The sequence below is a fragment of the Falco punctatus genome (assembly GCF_963210335.1).
Source record: "Falco punctatus genome assembly, chromosome: 11".
In the NCBI taxonomy this organism is placed as follows: Eukaryota; Metazoa; Chordata; class Aves; order Falconiformes; family Falconidae; genus Falco; species Falco punctatus.
The window spans coordinates 27878978-27897107 of NC_137591.1; positions in this window are offsets into that span (position 1 = coordinate 27878978).

Sequence of the window (18130 nt, forward strand, 5' to 3'; positions counted from 1 at the left end):
TCTGCCAGAGTCAGTAAAATCCTTCCTGTCAGAGATAACTAATCCTGGGGCCTTTACAACACCTCTCCTGAAGAGCACATTTCATTCCTCCGTCTCCTCCTGCCTTCCAAGCGCATGAGATTGCGATAGGTATTACCGAAAATATTCCCCATGGGAGCTGACACTGGACTCCCTTAAAACCCAAACACCATCACCCCTCCTTCCCCAAGACACAAGCGAGTGCTATGCTCTATTATCTCTACACCCACTAAATCTTTCTGAAATAAAGAATAAACATTTCCACTACACATAGTGTAAGTGCATGTGCCAAGCTGCATCGCTTCCTCTCCTCTGTGGTTGTTATAAAGTGGTTTTGTTTCAGTGGTGAAGCGGATGGACAGATTCCAAGTCTGGCGTCCCCACTCCCTCCGAGTACGTCTAACGCTATCTTTGGTTTATCACAGATTCCTGAAGAAAATGTTTACAGGAGCCTCTTGTTTAAAATCTTGGCTCCATCACAGCATAATTCCTATTATTTATTAAATGAAAATCAAGCGGTTGTTAATGCACCATTACTGTGGCAAAGTGAAGCCCTTGAAAACAAAGGCCAAACACACTCGGTTTCTCTGACTGAGCGCGAGGGAAGCGTCTCCCCATTATCACTGCTCGATGCTCACGCCGCAATGGGCTGAAAGGCGGTCTCCTGGCCTGTGACTCCTTACACATTTTCTTTTTGGCGAAGAGAGCCATGGATGCTTTTGCTTTGCTGTCCAAAACCTGACATCCCGGAGTCAGACGGTGTGCAGGTTGTACATAACGCTGTCAGAGAGGCTTTACCTAAGACACCTCTGTGGCAATGCCTTTCTCCGTTCACCATGACCAAAGCAATTTTCCTCCCTCTTCTGCAATTTTCCTCTAATGTATTCCATGGAAACGCCAAAGCCTTTCCTATTTCCCAGCCAGCTGCAGCCCCCGTAACCCAATGAGCTCTGTACGGATGGTCTCTCTTGGGCTGAAGTGTGGCACTTTACATTCCTAACCGGTTTTCAGAGAACATTCTTAAATTTTCCCGGAAATGTTCTGTTGCTGCTTTGAACTGATTGTTTATTTGTCAATTTAGTCATTAACCTTCTTCCTTACTCCTCTGGCTTTTGATAAGACAGAAAATGTCAGAGGGAAGGGAAATAGGCTCAGAATGATTTCCCCTGGCGAAGGATCCCAGTCCCCAGAAGCGAAGGGAGTTTTCTCATCAATTTTAGCAGAGACACGGCTTCACTCACGGTGCCAGGTTAAATCAGCGTTCCAGTTTTTGAAGGGTTTGTGGGTTAGGCTTCAGCAAAGCACCTGGGTCTTCCAGAGTGATCTCAATCTGTAGATCTCAAAGCCCTCTCAAAACAAGCTAAATGCCGCTGATCCCAGTTAAGGTGGGAGGTGGGAAGAGCTGGCCAGGCAGCGGGGGAGCCAGAAATGGATTCCCACTCATCCCATTCCCAGTCTGATGTTCAGTTCCCTGCATCACACCGCCTTTACCGTGTTCGTGCTCTATTCTATGAAGAAATGCATGTCTTAATGAATACGTTGCTTATTAATATTTCCTATTCGTGAAATTTCTACAAACAACCTGGATGCACGTAAAATCCTACTGCCACAGGACAGGGGATCAACTTCTGTTCCCACAAAAATCTGCGGCGTCTAAACTTGTTGTCTGTTGCTTATTCAAATGCAAGTAACAAAATTCTTACCATCAGAAGTTTACCAAAAAGGAAAATGGCTTTTCCCAATAGCTGACATAAACATGTAAGTGCTACCAAACATATTTACATGTTTGAAATAGATGGTATAATTACAATGAGTTATAGTCAATATTCAGTCTTTCCCTGGTTTAAATGCTACCTTCTGATACAGCACAACACATCCTTTAATTGTGATCACGTGCTCTTTCTTAGAGACTGCTGCTTTTTTTTCCCCCACAAAAACGTCTGTAATTGAAAAGAAAATGGCATTGTTTAAAATAAATTCCCTACCCTCCTAGAAATAAACAGGTGACTTCCCTTATGGAATATCCTATTTCTGGGATTTCTACATCAAAGAAAGTAATCTGCAAAATCATTTTGGACATTTTTCAAGACCCCAAACCTGAATTTCAGCAAGGAAATGCATTTTAAAGACAAAAAAAAATAGCAACAAGGATTTTGAAAGCAAGTCAGGTGAAAGCTATCAGAGGAATTATCAACAAAAGTAGTCAAGAGTCCTCCAATAAAAGCAGGTCCATTCCAGATTCAACAAAAAAGGTCTTTTTCCCTCTTTCAGCCAATACTGATGTTCCTCAAAGGATAGAAAATAGCTGTTAAATTCACTTTTATCTAGTGCGTCTCACATTCCGAACAGCACTTTTAAATTGAGAAGCCACATCAGAGGGACAAATACATGCCTGTATTACACAGCTTCTCCATGAGATCTCACAAGTCAGGCCTCCGAAGAAGACCTCTTCTTTATCACCTGCAGGATGGGCTCACTTTTGTAGTAAGGCCATTTTCAGATGGTTTACCAAGGAGGTATACCCCTAGCCTTCTTTTACAGATGGTGAATCAGAGGGACCAGAAGAAGGGCCTTACCCCTGTGATCCAAGATAGCAAGAGCCAAGGGTATCACCTGCAGGTGACCTTGTAATACCTACCTCGATCACAGTGTCTGTGAAAGAAATCTCTGCTGCCTCACATGAGCTATAGGTATCTAGAATTGCTTCCTTTGTGTCTCAGATGCAGACTCATGGGTTTGGGATGTTTTCCACCACGTCATCTACCTTCAAGTGGTCTTTATGGGGTTTACCTGAAGGCAGAAGACAGTTATCCTCTCCTGAGCTTTCCATAGATTTCCAAGGCTGAGAAAGGCTGCAAAGGAAGAAGCTCAGCTACAGGTTTCTGATTTCACTTCCAAAAAAAAGAGGGGTTTAAAGCTATCCCCAAAGGCAATTCTCAGCAGTCCTGGATCAAGAGACAGAGCAAATGCCCTCCGTCCCTCTGCGGTGAAGCTGGTGGGAAGTGTCCCCCCATGCAAAGGTCTGTCAAGAAGACCCTTGCTGCTCTCCTGAGAGAGTCCTGCCATCCCATGCATCTCTCAAATTGGCTATCACGATGGAGCAGTAAGTGAAGAGGTCACAGTGTGAGACGTAGGTCTCTGTGGTGGTAAGCAAGCCAACAGCTCCAATTTGCTGACTCGCTTTTCGATAAAATCCCTTCCCAGCCCTCCCTCCCTTGGCTGTTGCGCAGATTCCTTCAGTCTCTCTCACAGGGGTTTTGACCCAGTGTTCCTGCAGGCTTTCCTATTATCAGCTGTCCCATTTTTTCTACACAACTGCTGAAGTTGGACCTTAGCCTTTCATTTCATTTTCATTTGGCTTCTTCCCCAACTTCCCATATTTGAGCACTTCGCTTATTATCAGTCTGGTCCCTCCTGTACTTTGCTCAGCTCCATTCTGCTAATTGGTTCGAGCATGGGCCCAGCATTCCCTAAAGGAGAGTTGCTTCTCCCCGCATACAGTCACTGCTGCGCATTCAACACCCTCCCCAGACTCCCGGAGCAGGAGCGACCCTTCCTCTCCAAAAGGTGCTGGTGTCCTTGACTGAATGGGTCTGAGACAGTGATCAATATAATCACTGATATATGATTGTGTCCCATATTGGCTCTTCACAGCCCAGGAAACACGTCCCCTGGCAGGCCCTGAAGGTTGTAGGACAGATAGGCTTTACAACCAGACATCCATTTTCACTCTTGCTCTTATCAACAGCTTTCCCAGTAATATCCCTATATTGCACACCACCTTGGGAAGGGCCACATTTCAAATAGCCAGCAACATAAAACTAGGATGTTCATTTTAATTCCTACGAATTGAAAATATTTGGATTCTCATACGGTCAGAGGAACCAAAGATGCTTGCACCACCCTTGTCAATGACCTTGTCTTTCCAGAACACAAGTCACCACCACTTCCCTGTGGCTCCCAGGTCATAAAGAGGTGTCAAAACCACTCACCTCTCACTTGTGAGTAAGGAAGCAGTGCTGCAGAGAGAATAACCACAAATCACAGCAGCAACTCTCCTGCCCCCAGACCCAACCCAAGTTCACCAAGGATTTTACTTTCCCTGGTCGACTGGGCAGAAAACCTGCAAAGCTTAATTTCTTACCACGCTTTCCCAGGAGGAAAAAATCTCACCTAGAATTGCTGTCAAGTCACATATCGTATCTCACCCCAAAAAGACTTAGGCAGGTTAAGCCTGGAAGAAAAAGAAACTATCAAAGTCTGCTTGTTTGATAAGGGCACATCTATACTGCAGCAGCACCTGGTTACTCTGGGACATGTGGAGCTGGAAGCTGGGCTGGGGGAGCAGGTTGCCCTCCCCAGGCACTGTTCACTAGCGGGGAAGGCAGAAAAGACAGGGTCTCACTAGCTCTGAACGAGAACAAAGCCCGCAGAGCAAAAACCGTTGGCATCTTGCGGTGAGCTCAGAGCCACCTAGCCCTCACATTCAATAGGTAGACCACCAGCCCCACCAGCTCTGCAGCCTCTAGGGAGGGGAAGCCACAGAACAGAAAGCCAAGTTCACTGGGATTGTGGCTTTGGAAGGAGGTCCTGTTGAGCTAAAGGAGGCGGAGGTCTCAGACACTGCTCTGGAACAAGCCTGCAGTCTCCCACTCTGGTCTATTCAGCAGCAGCTTCAGCCTTCCCAGCCTCCGTTTAATTAGTGCAAAAGTCAGGGTGTCCAAGGGATGGGGATCGTTGGGAGAGTGCCAGAAGATATTTACCAGAGAGCTGGAAAAAGGACAAGGACACCATGGTTGTGGCAATGGGGAAGGCAAAAGGACACGTAAAACTCAAAAAGCTACCGATGACTCTAACATTCTGCTTTTCCCCCAGTCTCATACTGGGAAGGTCCTCCAAGGATGTAAATTAATAAACCCCATTTAAAGCAGTACCAATTTACTCACAATAAAGACCTGGCTTTCAAATTTTAGAGGCCCCAAGCGGGTGTCACATGGGAGCCCGGATTTCAAGGCCCAGGCTGGGAAGATCCCACTTGGCTCCCATTGCCCTGGCCTCAAACAGAAGAGCCAAAACTCCTCCTGTGTTCCGGGATGCTCAGCCCCTTCCTCCAGCTAATCGTTCTTTCCCCAGTTGGATAGTCTAGTTCTGGAGCAATAGAAGAATTAGGGCAGAGAGAAAGACACTGGCAGAGCCCAGGGAGGAGAGGAGTCCCCCCAGGCCCCCACTGTCCCCATGGAACAGCAGTCGGGCTCCCAGCACCCAGGTGGGGATGGGGTGGGAGGAGAGAAATGGGAGCGGTGTCCTGGGGGCTGCAGACCACCATAAGCAGAGAGGAAAGGGAGGAGAAGCAAAGGAAGTCACAGCCTTTTGGTTTTGCAGGGAAGGGAATGTGGGTGTTTTATAGTCATCAACACCCCATGCCCAACCAACATGCATGACTTGTGACCAGCCCAGGTGGGCAGCAGATACAAAAGCAGCAAAGGGACATGTGCTCACCCAAAAGTGCCCTGTACTTTCTCCTCAGAGAACTGCCCCAAGCAGGCAGGGCAGTGTTTGGCATGTTAAAACACCCTTAGGCCAGGCCTCATACTGCTTCTACTGCAGAGCCCTCAGCTCTGCCCACAGCACCCAACAGGTCTGCCGATCCCCAGTTAACCCCATCTCCCAGCCCTGCTCTGTCTCCCTTCCCAGCCGGCTCAACGCTGGGAGCTGGCAATGCAGACCATCCCACCAAGACACGCTCTCAGCATCTCAGCCCTTTCTATTCCCACTTCTTCCTCCCATTCAGCTGAGAGAGAGCTAGGCGGAGGTGGGTCAGACTCACCACATGGATCCAAAGGCTCAGTGTAAACCAGGGAGAGCAGTTCCCAGGGCTTGGGCTGGAAAGTGGGGAAACAACCGGCACGTCTCCTGAAACCTCAGCAGCTTGCCAGTCTTGTGACCTGAAAGTCAGGGACTGCTCAGAGCTAGTAGCAGTTATTATTTGCATTTGAGCTAAGGGGCTGACTTGGAAGCTTTAGGCAGTCACTGTTCCAGATAATGAGAGGGTACTCCTTGCACGCACACTCTGGACACATCTGGCCAGCTGCTGCTCCTGGGCACTGCCATGTGGTTGAAGTCAGAGGCATCATGAGTCTGGAGGAGGAGAAAAGGCAGAGCTCTATGAGAAATAGCAACATCCGTTCCTTTCCTAGGGACAACTCCAACTCTGCTGGTAAAAGAGAGAGAGAAGCTTAGCCAGGTCTGGAGCACAGGGCAGACCGTTGCAGGTAGCACCCTGCATAATTCCTTGACCAGAGAAGTGTTATTTATCAAAGCACGTTCAGCCTGTTTTCATAGTATTCTCCAAGCCAGTGCTTGTTAGATGGACTAACCATGCATTGGAGGCTGCAGTGCTGCCATCAGCCCTAAGTAACATCGCAGAAGAAGACAGGTCCTGGGAGACCCCACCATCACAGCCTCCTCTGGAAGAAGACAGCCTCTGCTGGAGCTTCACCACAGGCAGGACACAGAGCTTCACTGCACAGTGCGCTGTTCGTCCATGGATGAACGGACTCAAGCAAAAACAGGAGACACCTTCACCAGGATCAAAGTTTGGTTCGCAGTGGTGAAGACATACCTGCATTTTGATGCCAAGTTATCAAAGTGAGTCATTTCAACCACACAGCAAGCTAGAGCACCCCATGTCTGTGTAGACATGGTTAGGCTGACTCCACTCAGTCAGAGGTCTTTCTCTACACTGGAAACCCAAGCAATGCCAGTGATATGAGAATGGCATTGCACTAGATTTATTCTGCGGAGCCAGGATCAGACTCTAACCCTAACTTTTACACAGCTTTTTTATCATCTCCCCTCACCACCACTTTACTCTAACCCCAAGTGCTGGAGTAACCAAATACCATCAATTAAATTGCCTCAGAGGAAACAAAATGTACATTTTTACAGTCCTGAGCCAAAGCCCTGTTCTCATGCTTCGTGATGAAAGGAGTTCTTTACGTTGCAGAAAACACTTGCATTAAAAGGCAAATATTATTATCTCCTGCTTTTTTCTTTGGAGCCCAGAGCAGATGAGAGAGAATTCATAATGTGGATTCAAAGGTGCCCGTTAAAACAAGGAATCGATGTATCTAATCCTCAGCCAACGTAGGACGAGATGGATCCTCCGTAAGGGTAGAAAAGTGGTCTCGGGTTGGTGCTGGAACTGCAGCAGAAAAAATCTGTGGTGGGACACAAAAATCCCTTCATGATGGACTAAAGAAAAAAAAATCTGAACCTTCCCATTAGGCAAGTGTTTCTACAGTAAGCATCTCTTCCCACTTGCTCGCATGCCCTTCCCCTAGCTAAAGAGGAGTGGTGGTGCTTGTTGCACACCCATGCACACCCAAATCCCACACATGCTCTTTCCATCCCATTTGAGGCATGGCTTCCCAGGCTGTATCAAGTGCAAAGTGAAATCACCTGAAGAGTGTCGCTTTAAAAGCCACGGAAGTGCAGAGAGCAGCACCAGCAGCAGTCAATAGCAATTTCCACCGCCGGGTCGATACCATCTGATGGCTGTGTAGCTGTAAAGATTGTTTCACACACATATCAGGAGGTGGGCAGGGGCAGGAAAAGTGGAATTGGTTTTAATGATTGCAGGATTCAAAGTACTCCTGGCTCCCTCTCCCTCTTCTTCTTTCACAAGAAATACACACACAAAGAGTCAGAAATCAAATTTCCAGCCCTGTCAGTTCCTATCACACCAGCTCCCCAGCTTGGACTCCTTCCCAGTTTGCCAGGGAAGCTTCTCCTAATCCACTGAGAAGTGCATTACCGGGAGATGGAGTTGCAGCCTGTGTCCAAACTTCCCCACAGCTTCAGGTCATTAGCTCCATCGGTTTGTATGTGGAGCTATAGCAGACGCGCAGTGCTCGGGTTCAAACCCAAAGGGCTTCCAGAGGAGGGTAATTAGCACTATTTTACCTCCCCAGACAAGATCAGCATTTCATTTTGCCAGATGCTGAATGGGCAGGCAGTAGTAAGTAAACACAAACAGCTAAACACACAAAAAAAGGGAAGGTACCCATTTTGCAGAGAAAACACGTGAACGGCTGTAGCCTGAAAGATAATAGCACATTGTGGTTTTGTTGCCTCATAAAATGTGTTTCAGCCAGTGACTCCAGTGGCAACACATGAACAAACATGTCTTGGTCAATGTCAAAAGCATTGCTGTGGGATGAAGGAGGCCAGTCCAACCTGGGCTTCCCAGGGCTGTTCCTGCGGTCCCAGCTTTGCTCTTCGGCTCTGGCAAACGTGCTGAAATACCAGCCTCTGCTTCTGTTTCCCTTGCACTGTCTGTCTGTCTGCCTCCTGCCTGAGGCATGAACTCTTTCTTACAGGGTTTCACTAGCTGAAGCTCTGATCTCTGCAAGGAAACCCTCTCAATTGCTCCTGCAGTGAATGAAAGCCAAGACCATGTCTGTTTTTCAGAAAATAAAGAACATTAGTTTGATTTTTTGTCTTCTACTTCATTAATTCACTGACATCCAAACACAAACTTCTCCTCGCCATCGCATAAATAAGCAAGATAATTCTTCCAGGAGCTGAGCCCCCACACCAGTGTTCTGACCCTTACCAGGGTACCAGGGTAGGAGCAGAACTGGGCATCTTCAAGCATCTCTTTCTGAAAACTGGGGCAAAGCAGCCCCTCCATGGTTCATCAGATTGTGCTAGATGGACACCACCTACGTCCTCTGCTCCTCAGATCACTTCATAAAACACAAGTTACCACTGTTGTAAATGCCCATCATAGAATATTTTATGGACACGCTCATTTAGAGCTCATATGATGACTGAGAAGCAAACACAATGACCATATGCATATGCTACCAACAGGTCTTCCTTTCACCTTGTAGGGTGTCACATGAATCTGTATGTGTAATGCGTACATGCACATCCTTTCCTCTTTTTCTGCCAGCTTCTAAGACATCAACCCCTATTTGCTGCAGCTTTTTTTTTTTTTTTTTTGAAAATAAATATGCAAGCATTTCAGGGCCTGACCACCAGCTTGATTATTTTATGGAATGGAAAACACATATGCACAATATTCACAGTAGTTAGAAGCATGCTGCCAAACTTCCAGCCTCCAGAGTCCTTTTACAAGCAGAAATGGAAGGTAATGGTACCCAAATCCTGAAGCCTGGAAATGGTGAATGAGGTAGAGCTTCAATGCAAGGGCTGGAGAAACTTAAGAGGGGCAGGCTGCAATTAGTAGGGCTTGCTGAAGTTTTAAATCAACAGAAAACCACCTGTGGAAAACCAAAGTTACTATTGGTCTAGATCCAACTTGACAAATAGTTTTTTTCCTGGGAAGAAATACAGAGAGGAATGAAGAGAGGGAAAACGCATAATTTCAATATTTTTAAACAAGGCATCTCGCTGTTTCGGTTTGAAACACTGCTGGTTTATACTTGCCCCTTTCAGAGGACTTGCCAAGCTTTCCCTGGGTGAGCTGCCATCACCAACCTGAACCCCTACAGCTGCACAGAGGTGGCCACCACAGTGCTCCATCCAGCAGCGCTGCCAGGAGACATGGGGTGGGTGACAAATACAATGGAAGACAAACAAAGCCCAAGCCGTGGGATTACTGAAGCACGTTAGCTCAGCAGGGGGAGGCCAACACAACGCAGCAGACCTCTGACCCTCGAAGGAAGCCAGAAAACAAACTCCGTCTCTCTCCACGCGCATGACACTGATGGTGAGGCCACTTGTGCCCTTCAGCCTGGCCAGCAAAGCAGAAGAACCTGCAGATGATGAGGACTTCAGAACTGTAGAGGCCAAACGGGCCACCCACATCAGCTAAACCTGCCCTGGTACAGTGCAGGTGGAAGAGCTGTGGGAATTTCAGGTCAAGGTCTGCCTTGCCAGCAGGAACCACACATGCTTGCAAGGAGACACCCCCTGAGCTCCATGGTGTCTCCTTGGTGAGTTCTCAGCTTTGCTAATTAGTCACCAAGCCAGAAGCCACAAACACACCCCTTCTGCTCACAATAAACCAAAACATCACAAAACTCTTAATGCATTAAAAAAAAAAAATCCCAAAATTATTATTATTTTTGTCTGTCTTTTGGATCACATTTTCAGGTTTCTGCAAAAATCAAGTAGAAGGTCCTTGTAATGATGCGAGTCCAGAGGCTGGGACTTTAAATAAAATCCCACGCACTGGGAGATGCTCAAGGCAGTAGTGAGCACAGCTTCTGCTTTGCCTGTGCTCAACCCTGCAAAAGACTGAAAGGTCTCTGTCTGCTCAGCAGTCAAAGAAAATCTTCATCGTGACTCGATCCCAGATACCCACAGAGTGAAAATAGCTGAGATTGGCATGTTCGTTAGGCTCACAGGTAAAAGGCACAGTAAGCAGCAAAACCCAAAATAAACAGTGCGAGTTGACAGCACTGAGTGAGGGAACCTTGTATGGGAAATAAAAGACAATTTTGAACAGTGAGGGTAGTTAATCATCAGGTCCGGTTACCAAGGGAAATGGCAAATTCATCACCAGTCAGAGGTCGTGCATGGAGACTGGATGTCTTCCAAAAAGCGATACTCTGGTTTGGGATCAAGTTTTTGCATTCAAAAGCATCTCTCCGAGGAGAATAACACCCTCTGTCACAGCCTCCGCAGGTGATGCCGGCCTGAGCTGCCAGGCAAGCGGGTGAGGGTCACAGTGCTGCAGAGCCTCACAGCCCAGCCTCCCCCCAGTCACACCAAGGCTGTCTTTGGGGCCAGCTGAGCACCAAAACCCTGTGCTGACCATGGCTTTTCTCCAGACACCCCGAGGTGTCACAAGCCAGGCTCCGAGTCCCAGCCTCCGTCACCCTCAGCCCCAGCATGGTGCTGCTGACCACCGTGGCAGGCTGTGCCGCCCACCTCCCTGCACCGGAGCGCTGACTGCCCAGTGCAGCAGGGATGCAGAATAACGAGCTGGTTTCTCCTTTTAGTCTCTACATCTCCTTCCTTCCTTTAGCTGACACACAAAACCAAGCCCAAAATACATGCTCTGGCTTCTGTTTACCCTTTCAGGCAGTTTCCTTGATGCCCAAGACACTGATTTGAACTGACCTCTCTCAATGCCCCCTTACCACCAACTCGGCTCCCCATCCCTCCTTGGAAGCAGAAACAAAAATCCATAGGGCAAAGCAAAGGGGCCTTGGCATTCCTGATGTGCTCCAGCACCTCGATCTCCCAACCATCATGCGGGAGAAAAGCAAAATGGATCACGGTCTGACTTCCAGCTTTGATTGCAGACACGGAAAGTGAAATGCCAGCTAGTACGTCACGCCACCACAGTCCCTGCATGGGAGTGACTCCCCAGATCCCTAAGGGCAGAGCTGTGTTCTCTCCCCTCCTTCTGCACCAGTCAATATGACCAATTTAAACAGGTTTCAGAAGAAAGCAGGTGCCTGCAGCTCATGCTGCTTCTCTGACTCTTGTAAATCCAGTCTCTTGAGTGAATGGCTTGTTTGGAGAGAGCCCTCCATTTGTTTGTCTGGGCTCTAGTGATAATAGCTCTAATTTATCTCTGAGCTGGGCAGGCATGTCTAATGTGTTTGAGTATTTAGAAGCATTATGGAGGTTTCATTTGGTCAATTGTTTCTTGAAATCCTTTCCCACACACAGAACAGCCACGCAAAGGTGGAATCGCTCCACTGCGGGCAGCCCCAGGAGCCGCAGCCTGCATTGCCAGCCTGGGAAGGGCACACGTCGGGGCTGCTAGATTCATCAAAGAAGAGGCACAGAGATCCCAAAGCCCGTAGCACTCGGTCTCAGAAATTAAAGACCAAACAGCTGACCTTTGAAAGGGACAATGACAAGATGGTCTGGAACGTGCCACCACACCTCCTCCTGCTTAGACCTTCCAATCCTCTTTGCTTTATCGTCTATCCCCTCCATTTAGGCACACTCCATCTCAGCTCAGACTTGATTAGACAGGGTTGGCTTGGCATCGGCATTGGGAAATACGGCACAGTTGGCCAACACATTCTACCTAATCTTAAATTAACCCTTCCTGCAACTACCGAGTTACTTACAGCTCAAGCCTACACGGCTCAGCACGCGGCTGCACATCACCTGTGCTATGCCAGCAGACCCGTGCGTGCTTCGGCCCGTGACAAATGCAAGGTCACGTGCTTCGGCTTAAATCACTTTCGTTGAGGTTTCAGCAATTCTCTTCATGCCATTTCAGCTAATTTTAGCTGCGAGCTAAGAGCCCGTTACTGAAGTTCAGCTGACTGGTGGCAATTTATCAGGTCACCCTGTTGGGGCAGGGAGCCTGATCCCATCCAACCCAGCTCTGCCCTCTCCACTCCCCCTTTTCTGAATGCAGGAGCAGGCATGTGGAGAACAAGAACTGTTGTACAGCACCCATAGCCCCAGAGCGATTTAACGGAGCGTTAGCATGAGCAAGTCCACATTGCTCCCAGTGCCCATCCTCCATGTCACCCTGTGCACCACAACGCGACGGGTGCCTGAATGGAACACGTCGGGCATCGCACACCACCACACAGCCGGGAGGAAATGACGCTGCAGCTCCCCGGCTGGGGGCTAATTTATAGAGGCCGAATGTAATTACTTACCCTGGCACATGGCCAGGACACCAAGGTTAACACCCTTGCTCTGCAAAGAGTGCCAAGGGAACGTTAGAGGGATGCTGCCAAGTCATTTTATGTGCCTTGACTTCAGGTGTTGCGAACAGCACGCTTTAGCAAGGACCGGTCGGGAGGAAAAGGGTCGTCATGGAATTTTTTAAAAAGCAAAATAAAAGAAGGGGGTTGTTTTCTGCTTGGCTGCTTGGGTTTATTAACTTAAACTTTACTGTGCTGCACCAGGGACCCAAGTACAGCAGCCCTGCAGAAAAGCTTGCAGATGCATCCTTCAGTTGCTTTGGAAAGTTTTGAGCCTCTCTTGGTTTTGCTAGAGAAATCTTGCGAGGCCTTGAAAAACATTGCTTCATCTCTGTCCCTGAGCTTCCCGTCCCTCCGATGGCCTTGGCAGTGTCTGAGCCATCATCTCTTGGAGCAGGGGCTGGCGCAGACACGGTGTCTGTGCTGCGCCAGCCGGAGCGAGTGCTCAGCTCAACAGTCTCCTACAGCGCTGGCAAAAGTTTCTCATGGCTCTAAATTATTTTTTTTTACATGGGTTTAAAACAGATTGAAATAGCCCTTGTTAAAAATAAAAGCCACCGAATTTAGCCTTCCTTCCCTCTTCCCCCCCTGCGCCTCCCGTTTCCTGGAGTATTTGCAACAGGCGGCTGGTTGGGAGGTTTCCCCCAGGGGTTTTGTCTGTTATTTATAAAGCTTTGATGAAAAATGCAAAAGAAAGGGGAAGAAAAAAAAAGTATAAATTAACTTCCAGGTGACCTCTTTCCTTCTGCAGCAGCTCTGCTCCCTGCAGCGACGAGGCGTTGTGGCAGCCACGGCTTCAGGGACCACATCCAACATCCTTTGGGTTCAATGCAAACCTGCCCTCTGCCTTCCCTGGATGTTCTCTCCAACCCCTTCTCTGTCCTTGAGGGATGTAGCGATGAGGGATACAATTCCCTTCATTTAGAGTTTACTAGTTCAGCATAAAATGTCACACACCCCACCTCCTAGCAGCGCCGTGTTACTGGCGTGTGTCCCTGGAGCTTACTGGTCTGGAGGACTTCCCAAAAACTGTTAGCGCAGGACCTTGGAGGAGCTAAGCTGCTGTCCCCTCCCAGTTTTAGGGTAAAGCAAAGAACAAAGTGTCACAAATACATCTCTCCTGACTGTCCCACTGCTGGGACAAGAGCAAGGCTGGTCCCACTGCACCCAGAGCTGATGCAGGCATCTCGCATCTGGTGATGAACAAAAACCCAAATAAGCGGAAAGCTCTCTGGCCTTCGCCTTAGTCCGTAAACCCACACAGGAAAGGGCAGCACAGAAGGCCAGTCCCTTTACCCTCTGCGGGTCACCTTTCCAGCAGGGGAGTAAGGACAAGCACAGCAGGAGCAGGAGCTGCGTGGCAGCAATCCCCTCAGCAGGGCTGTGATGGCTGCACCCTCTGCTCAACCCGACGTGGGACCTGGGGTGATGCCCGATGCGGGAGCATTACCCCATGCTCCCTACTCCAGTGGCTGGGGGGGGGAACGCTGCAGCGATGTGTATGCATGTATTTATCTATATATACATGTGTGTATGTACTATGGTGTGCATATGATGCATATTGAGATAAATAATATTTTGAGAACAAACATTTCATTTTGAAAGTCACTGTGTGACAACAAGTTAATTATCTATCATATCATCTCTCAAACCCAAACATTTTGAAAGCTAGGAAATAACTAATTAAGATCATCATAAATCTTACTCTGTCTCACAAGCCCATTTTCCTAAGAAATAGGAAGAAATACATATTTCATCACAATGCAACATCTGTAACTCTGACCTATAAGATATTAATGACTAGTTCATGCAGGTTCTCTATCTAAACACTTTCTTGCAAAGGTTATCGTAAGGTAGCACAGGATAATTATTTGGTAACGCTCTCCTGGCAACCTGACTTCCAATAAATCTGTAGACAGAGATAGTTAGGAGGGGAAAAAAAAAAAAAAAAAAAAAAAAAAAGACAACACTGGGATCCTCTCACCTAACACAAGCCATGCAACTTCCTCAGATCCATTTTGCTTTGAACCAGGACAAATCTTATAGAGGAACATAATTAACTGCTCCCAGCTAAAGCTTTGCTCCCTCTTCCTCCTCCATACAACTGCTCCCAACAGGTTCTTACACCCTGGCCCGTACCCGCTCCTGGGGCTGTCCCCTGGTGCCGGTTTAGCCCCAGCTTTGGCAAACAGCTGGCCATTCCTGGAAGACAACTTCAGATTGATCCTGGGTGGATAAATCAAGTCTGCTAGAGAAGATGCACAAAGCAAGGCCAGAACTACAATTCTATTAACATGCTGAACATGACTGAGGAGCTTAAGGACTTGAACAGGGAGGAAATTTCAAATTTTTTTTTAATTAGAGCGTGAAACGCAGGTGGGACAACCATTCAAGCAAGGCTTTGAGCCTGGAACTACGTTTGATACAAAAAGGTTGTTCACGCTTAGCATCAGGACTACAAAGGAAAAAAGATGAGGTGGGGGAGAGATCAGCAAAGGAAGATACATCTGGAAATCAAGAAATACAGGAACAGAATGAAACTTGGCAGGACTCAGGCAGAGTTAGACCTTGAAGGGGGGACAGGAACACAGCAAAAAGGGCTTTCATTAGAAAAGGAGACCAAGTGACAAAGTACAGCTGCTCCACACTCATGGTGATCTGTGTGAGGGTAGTTTGGACATGGCCCCAAGAATAAATCGATGCTTGGTGCCTGGTGAGGGCAAAGGCAAAGAAGACACAGGTAGAAATGGCAACAATCCTCACCTGTGCAGTGGTCCAGAGCAGATGGAGGCAGATAACTCCTCACAGGCCATCACTCAGAGAGCCAGCACCCTGGAGCCACCCTCTGTGACTGCAGGGTAGGAGATGTAGCACCTCCACTCAGCTCTGCAGCACCAGTGGGCTGGTCTCCAGAGTCTGCAAAGCTCAAAACAAGTTTCAAGGCTGGGATTGTTTGGGACTCAAAGCTCACTACATGGAAAAACAGCCAAAACACAAATTAGCTCTTGCACATTTGGGTCTGAGCGGGCAAATCCCCAAACCAGCTTTCCAGATGAAACAGGAGGTTCATCTGGGGAAGACTTCACCGAACGGTGCCCTGTGGGACACATCCACTTGGGGTGGGAGGATGGGGATCATGGGACAAGGAACCAGGGGGCAGAGCAAGGTTAAGCTGTAGGGCTGTGAAAGTGCCCTGCATGACCACAAATTGCTGCCTCCAGCTCAGCGGCTGCCAAATATCCATACACCTCCACAGCCATGAGCCAGGGCCAGGACAGGAGCAAAAGCCCCTGGCCTCAGGTCAGAGTGGGCTTTGATGCTGTCTAGGGTGGGAATTCAAACAGACCTAAGCATAATGCTGCATACAAGGAGGCTCTTACACTGATGAAGCAGGCCCTGATTTTGTGAAGGACATTTGCAAGGAAATTTAAGCTAAAGGGAAAAAAGGCTCTTTTTATACTGGAATTAAAATGTCTAGACAGTGCCTTCCTGGTGTAACTGGACCTGTGTATACTGATCGTGATACACCTGATAAAACTCCCCATGTAAACAGGGACTAAGAAATACTTTGGCAGAAATTCCAGCAGGATCCATTTTAAAAGTCTTTAATCTCGAGAATTACTTATGCTATGTAACGAAGTCTGTATTATGGCTATTCATTACATGGACCCTAAACACTAGAAGGAAAACTAGATTTTCTTTGGTATTACAACAGGAATCCACGGCATAGACCAGGCTGGCCCTCAGCGTGAGGTCATATCTCCCTCTAGCTGCTGGTCCTGGGGACTCAGGAGCCTTTGACCACCCAACACAAGCACAAGCTTCCCTCTGACCTTACCTACACGCCACCGCTTTCAGTGCTGCAGGTCTTGGGGTCACCGCTTGCTGGCTGCAGTGCTCCTCCAAGGAGCACAAAGTAGCTCAGCTTTTGGCGAGGGCGTACTCCAAAAGGGAGGTAAAGAGGCCAAGAGTAAGACACCAGGTCTATGGCTACTGTAAAATAAACTAACATAGATTAGTCAATGCGGTATGCAGAGAGCTGGGGACCCTCTACAGAGGAGACATCCTACAGCCAAGCTACTCATGGCTTATGCCCCCTCTTAGCCCCGCTAAGTCCACAAAAGACCTTCAAGTCAATTTTCTTCCTCTAGCACACAGCAGGATCCAAGCAGCGCTCAGCATCACACTGGTCTTCCCAGAGATATGTTCCCCAGACCAGCAGCCCCAGGTCTCCAACTTGCCATTACAATGTTGCTACATCACTCACACCTTCAGGGCTAGCACCAGAGCTTGCTATCAAAATGCCACCAGCAGCACCAAAATGTCCCAGCAAGAGCAATCCCAGAGGAGGACCTCATCCTTGGGTCCTTGGAGGTGGGTCAGCTGAAGATCACTGAGTCTTTCTAGGAAGCAATGGTAGGAGGGTCGAAGGGAACTGGCTTCTCCACAGGGTCTATCTGCAGTTCCTGGGAGGATGACTGTAGGAGACAGAGGGTTTCAGCCACACTGTAATGCCTCACAGGATGATGAAGAAAGCTGTTTTGTTGGGAAGGTGCAAAGCCTTTTCATTTTTTGAAGAGCTGGATAGGAGCCTTGGTTTAAGGGGCTGGAATCTGGTGGCTAAGTGATGTCTTTTGTCACGTGGGTCAGAGCTGGCCTGGCTGGTCCCACTGACATTGACAAGTGAGCTTCTTCCTTATATGTTCGGATCTGAAGGGGAAAAACTTGTGCAAATCCTGCCCTGATGGTCCCTTCAGCCAGCCACCGCTTCGCAACATTGGAGAGGTTTGTGGGTGAGTGCGAAGGAGAGATTTCTCCTCCTGCCACAAAGCTGGCGGTAGTGACTCCTCCTGGCAGGTGCCAACCACGAATCCAGATGATCCTCAAAACCAAAATCAAGACAAAACAAACAAAACAGAAAAAAAAACCCAAGCAAAAAATAACTTTCCTTAACTGTGACTTATTTTCTTCAGAATCATCTGGACATGTAAGTTCTCCAGAACTGTGAACAGGCTTTGAGGAGCAAGAAACAAAGAGCAGCAGGAAAAAGTTGACATTTCAACGATGAGAAAGCTAGACACAACTCATGAACCTCTGAAAAAAACACTTATTGGGCACAGTAGGAACCTTATCAGCTCTCCACAGCACGAACACAATTTCCAACTCCAGTCACTTTTCCAAGCCAAACCCACAAGAGAACTAAAATGGGACTTTATCATGCAGCCAAACACAAACCTGGGGCTCCTTCACATCCCTCCGGTCAGGCAGATTAGATGTGCAGGAGCTGGCCTTCATGCTATCCGAGTGCTGGTTGTAGCAGAGAGGCACCACGGGGCAAATATGAGTTGAAGCCACCTTCCAGCTGAGGGCTGGGGAAAGTCTCAGACCCCTGTGAAACGCACCTTGCTTCTCCCAGGACCTGAAAGCAGAGAGTGTCCATGTGGCCAGGCAAT